This window comes from Panthera tigris, chromosome E3, assembly GCF_018350195.1.
Source record: "Panthera tigris isolate Pti1 chromosome E3, P.tigris_Pti1_mat1.1, whole genome shotgun sequence".
NCBI classification, from domain to species: domain Eukaryota; kingdom Metazoa; phylum Chordata; class Mammalia; order Carnivora; family Felidae; genus Panthera; species Panthera tigris.
In genome coordinates, this window is record NC_056675.1 from 9,310,646 (window position 1) to 9,316,645 (window position 6,000).

Here is a 6,000-nt window from a genome sequence, read left to right on the forward strand (position 1 = left end):
CTCCTAGAGTCTGGCGAACAACTCTGGGGGGCGTGTGGAGGGCACCTTCAGTGTCCCTGCAGGTCACCTCAAGTCCTGGGCCAGGAAGGCTAAATCCTGGCTCAGCCAAAGAATCTGGGGTCTCCAGGTAAGCCACTGGGCCTCTCCAAGCTTTGTTCCCCCCCCCTTTAGTTAAGACCCCAAGTTCGTAGCTGGGAGGGACAGGTGAATTTGAAATCTCAGCTCCAACTAATAACTGAAACCTTCAAACACTTGGCGGTGACTTCTATCTCTGCCAATAGAACCACGGGCTTCCCGACACACAGATTTATAGGGCAGAGAGATCTTAAAATCGTCATGATGGCAGGGCTTTCGGGGGGTCATTCGGTCAAACCCCATCATTTTATGGCTGAGGACACCAAGGCCCAGAGACAGGAAGGGACCTGCTCAAGGTCACACAAGCAGCCAGGGTCAGAGATGGGCCCAGAAGGAAGGTCCTTGGGATCCTGTCCCAGAGCCCTTCAGCTGCCTCTGCCACACACCTCCTCCCACCCCCCGCCGGCCCACAGTGCCCTGGTTGACCCTCACTCAGGAGAGCCTGGGGAATTGAGGACAGAGTGATGTTGTGGAAGCCTCGCTGGGCCCCTGCGGCAGTGGGTGTGGGCTGCACCAAGACCTTGCTCTGTGACCTTGGGAAAGTCACATCACTTCCAGGCCCGGTTTTGCTCCTCTGTAAAAGGGATCAAGGCCACCTTTGATACCAGGTTGCGTGAGGATGAAGTGAAACAACGTACATGAAGTGACAGGTCCATGGCAGGGGCTCAGAATATGGGAAGGAGTCAAGGGAGAGGGTGAGTTCCCCTCATCTCTTTAGCAGAACCCCTGATGGCTGCTGGGACAGGAGGAGCCTTGATTCTGCCCCTGGGGCAGCAAGCAGTGGGCGGAGGAAGAGAAAAGTCAGTAGGGGAGGCTGACCCCAGCAGTACTAGCAGTGGCTTGTGACCATGGCCCCATCTCGGGGGGCGGGGGCGGGGGGGGGGCTAACCGCTCAGAAAGGAACAGGCAGTCACTGGCTTGCTGAGGTCAGCAAGAGGCTGGCAGGCAGAGGAGGTGAGAAGTGGATACGGCAGTGAGCAGTTGGGCCTGCCAGACCCAGACTCCCCCTCTGGCAGGCGTGACAGTGGCAGGGGTGGGTTGCGGTGGGGGCACGCAGCTGGCCAGTTCAAAGCACATTCTACCTCCAAATATCCCAGTGACCTTGGGGGAGTCAGCTCCTCACTGCACTGCACACCCTCACTCATATGCCTCAGGCTCCCCACCTGGAAAGCGGGCATCATGAACCAAGAAACTGGCATTTAAGTGGGCCTTGATATCAAGGGGCTGGGACAGGTCATCAGCTGCACCCAGGGAAGACAGCTTGGGTGCTTCGTGACCTTGGGAAAGCTACTCGAGTCTCATTTCTCAGCTGTGAAATAGGGACAGCGATGGCTTCCCTGGGAAGTTTTTGTGAGGATTGACTGAATCAACAGTAGCACTGTGCCAAGCGTGGAGCCTGTTCCAAGGCCCTCAGCCAGTGTCCCCCTCCTCTGGGAAGAGAAAGATGTGCTTCAAACAATGCTAAGAACTTTCCCACCTTTATCCAGCTCCTCCTCAAGAAATTCTTACTTGCATTCAACTGACAAACACTCCCCCAGAATTTTACAGCCCCAAAGTAGTTTCTCAGTCCTTATCTGGATTATTTCTTGGAATAGCCAAGTAGAGACTGTTAACATGACACCTGTTTTACAGATTAGGAAACGGGCTCCGAAAGGTTAAGTGGCTTACCTGAAGTCATGTAGCTTGGATTTGAACCCATGTCTCTCAGACTTCAGAGTCCATGACACCCTACCCACCTACCCCCCACCTCTTAAAATCCAATCAAGTCTTTATTCACCCTTCAAGAATTCCTCCTCCACCCCTCACAGGAGAGTGGGATGGGGCATAAAGTTAAGGAACCAAAAAGCTGGTAATGTGTGGGAGCGATTTCCTAGCCAGCTTGGTCCTATTTCTGGCTGGGGGAGAATTTGGTACATGCCGGGGCCATGACCTTAAGATGCACAGAGAAACTCTCCAGCTCCTGCCCTGCTCTCCACCTAAGTTCCTGCCTTTTCCCTTGACACAGGACAAAAGGCCAGCCCAGGCCCTCTGATGCCAGAAGTGGGCAAGTGAGTGTGGTCTTAGGGGAGTGAGAAGTCATGGCTGGGACAGAGCATAGGCATTGGAGTACCAGGCCAGACCTGGGTGCCCTTCTTTCTCTACCCGCCAAACCCATCCCCACAATGGACCTGCTGCCAGGAGCAGGAACTGCAGGAAGCTTCAACACTGCCCGGGCAGGAGCCCTGGGAGGGGGGGTGGGGGGGAGAGGATGCAAGGCAGAGGCTGCGTCTCTTCTCTTATCTCTCCTTTTTACCAGGAATTTGCTCTGAGCTTGGGCTCACTCGGAGCTTCAGAAACTCTCCCTGGGCATTCAGAGAGGCCACAGAGAACCCCCCTAAACTCCTGGTGGCTATTTTCTCTTCTGTGCCCTCCATCCTCTTCCCAGTGTGAGAGTAAATGCCATCCTGTGTGAGACCCAGTTCTCGTTGCCAGATCCTGCCTCCCTAGGGGCATTTGGGCAGCTGGGAAAGGGGCCAGGCTGTCCCCTATGCTGCCACCCCCTTCTGGACAGAAGCCCAGCATTCAGGTGGGGGCTTGCTCCTTCCACCCCTCCCAGTGACCAGCCTATCCACAGGGTCCCTGCGTTAATCTCTCCCTTCCCTAGGGAGCGGGTCCTTCTCCTCAGCTGGGGGAGGGCAACTGGGCTGCAGCTGAGCGTCTCCCTAACATCCTCATGGGCCAGGCCATGGCCATTTATGCCCAGGGGAGTCCTGCCCATGACCCCACAGGGTTCCCACTTTCTCCGTTCCTCTCAGTGAAATGAACAATGTTCCTCATCTCTGTTTCCCAGGTGCCTGGCACCCTCCATCAAACACTCTTGCAGTCCCCCAATCTACCATCTGCTCGCGGGCCTGCGGACCTCGAGCCCCTGTCCGACTGTGGAGGCCCGAGGTTCAACCCAGCCCCAGCCCCTCTGGGAAATGCCCCCGCCCCACTAGGGGCTCTCACCTCCCCGCTGGCCGCCGCGCTCCGCCGGGTGCTGAAGCCAGGCCCTCCGGCCCCGCTAGTCCCAGCTTCCTCCTCCGCTCGACTCGACAGGGCAGCTCCGCGGCCCCCACGGCCCCGCGCCCTCCGTCTCCCCGCGGGCGCCGCCGCCGCCGATTGCTGAAATGCTGGACAGCGCACCACCATGGAGGCGGTCTCCCTGCCCGCCTGCCGGCCAGAGCGGTCCGGCCTCCACAGCGCCCTCCGCAGGCCCGGAGGGCCCCCCACAGCGGAGGCCAGGGACGGGGCGTCCGGCTTGGACTCTCCTTCACCGTAGTTCTATCAGGTCCAGCCCTTGCGGGTGGGAGCATTCCAGTCCCCAGAGTCGCCCGGGGCCAGGGAGGTTATTAATTTTGAACTGGAAAAAGAACTCGGCATCCTGAATTCTCGCCAGGACACTGACTGAGCAGCTGGTGTCTAAGAGGGCCCTGGGATCCGGCCGGGAGATGTCCCAGGAGGCCCCTTTTATCGCGCATCCTGGTAGCTGGACAGAGGCTGGGAAGGGTGGAGGGGGAGGGCCATCGTAACTGGTAGAGGAATTTGGGAATGGAATCGCTGGACCTTTGGTGGTGCTTGGTTGGGCGTATGGAGTTGTGAGTCGAAGTCACCCTTTGGTTACTCTCTTCAAGACTTTGGGGTGGTTTGTCCATCCTGCAGCTTCCACCTTTCTTTCTTTGACTGAACAGTGAGCCAGCTGAGTGCAGGAAATTCAGGGGTAGGGCAGGCTCCTGAAGAGGCTTTGGAATCCCGGAGACCTTTCTTTAATGGAAGCCAGGAACGTGGAGGAGGCCTTTGCTTGGAACCCACTAGTGGTGTCCTGGTGGAAGCTTCCTGTCCCAGGCAACAGGGCTGGAAGTGCCAGAGCAGACTTGAGCGGCACGCAGACTAGGGTGAGGCAGGTGAGGCTCTTGGGGCATAGGTTTTAAGAAGGCATGTATATGACCCTGAGAATCCTCCCTGGATGGAGTGTATGTTTGTTGTAAGTCTGTGCAGGTCTATGTGCATGTGTGCCCAATCTGTCTATGTGTGTGTCTGTGTGTGCCCTCCTCCCTTCCCCACTCTCCCAAGTTTCTTCATCCACATGCGTCTTTGGAGTGTGTTTGAATGATTGGCATCCTGGCACTGCAGGCCCATTCCAGTCTGCAGAACAAAGCTTGGGGTCGGGGAGAGGAGCTACAGCTGCTTTTGTCATTACCACAGACCCGTGGCCCCAGGGGCAAGTCCTCTGCTGGTCTCCTGCCTTCTGGCTGCATGAATATTTCATCTGCTGGGGCCTTGGGCTGGCCTAGCACCAGTGTGCTCCCTCTTCCTGCCCCCTTTGCCTGGCTGGGCCTCCCAAAGCAGAGTAGGCAGTAGACAGATCAAGGGCTGGGAGAGGGCCCCTGAAGGGCCCACAGGCCTGGCCTCACCTGGGGAGCCATGGCTGAGTGTACAGAGGGGGAGTAGGCGAGGCCAGAGGCGGTGCAGGGCTGGGGCATCCTCAGAGGGAAGCTTGTTCCTTTGATGAAATCAAGTTGGCTTTATGAAACCTCACCACACTGATTTGGTTCCTGACCGGCCCTGGCCTAAACCTCAGCTGTTTGGGACTAGTGTCTGGGAACACCTTGCCCTAGCTAGGCACCCTTCCTCCTGCCCTCCCCTCAGCTGCCTCTGCAGATGCTGCCCCCCTGGCTTCACAGTGGGAGGTACTTCAGGACAAAAGGGGAGGGGGCCTGCAGCTGGCTCAAGCTAGCCTCCCCAGCTCCCTTAGGCCCTCTATTCTACCAGACCTGGGATTCGCAAACCCTGGACACCTGGGTAGCCCCTCAGCCCCAGGAGCCCCCTCATGCCTTGTACTCCTTTGCCCTGCCTCCGAGGACTAAGCCTTTACCTTGGGCTCTCTACCAGCCAGCTAATTTTCCAAAAAGGGCTCCTTCCCTTGTATTCATTTCAACAAACGGCATCACCATCTGTGCTGGTTTTTCTCCATTTGCCCCTCTGGGTCCATTTTGCTCCCTTCTCTGCCCTCCTCCAGGCCTTGGGAGGTTGACCTCTGCAGACCGATTACCCAGGTTCCCTTGCCCTTGACTACTGATTGGGTTCATTCAAGGGGAAGCGTCACCAGGAGAATGAAGAACAGGAGGAGGGAGAAGCTAGGTATTTATTCCCCTACTGAGTTCTTCTCTAGCTCTGGTCCAGTGGCTCCTTGTCCACAGCTCCAGGGCTCCTGGCCAGGCTCTGGCATTGTTACCTCCCTGTGGCACATCAGGCCTAGTGGTGGTGGCTCCTACCGCTGTGAATCTGGGTGCTCTTCTGTCCTTGTTGGCTTCTTCTGATATCCCCACCTGCAGCTCTGTGCACTGTCCCTTTATTACACTCTCTTCAGTTAAGACTTTGGAGGTGCTGCCTACTCCATTCTGGGTCCCTGCTCCACTCACTTCTACGCCCCCACCCCCAAGCCCAGCCTCCGAGTCAGAGCCCTGTGAGGCCTCCAGCCCTCCCTCTGGTTCCCCTTCTCCCTGCAGACCTTCCACCTCCTGGAACTGCCTTCTTCACCTCCATGGTGTCTGCCTGGCCCAGGTCCCGGACCCCCATCTCGTGCCCACCCTTCCCCATTCTCTCTCCCCTGGAATATACATCTCTACTTGAATCACACTTGACCAATGAACCCTTCAAAGACCTCCCCGTATAGAATAGCATCTCCCTGCCCAGCACTCTTTTCCCCTCTGATCCTCCTTTAAAAAAAATTATTGGGCGCCTGGGTGGCTCAGTCGGTTGTGTCTGACCCTTGATTTTGGCTCAGGTCATGATCTCCGGTTCGTGAGATCGAGCCCTACATTGAGCTCCGCGCTGACAGCATGG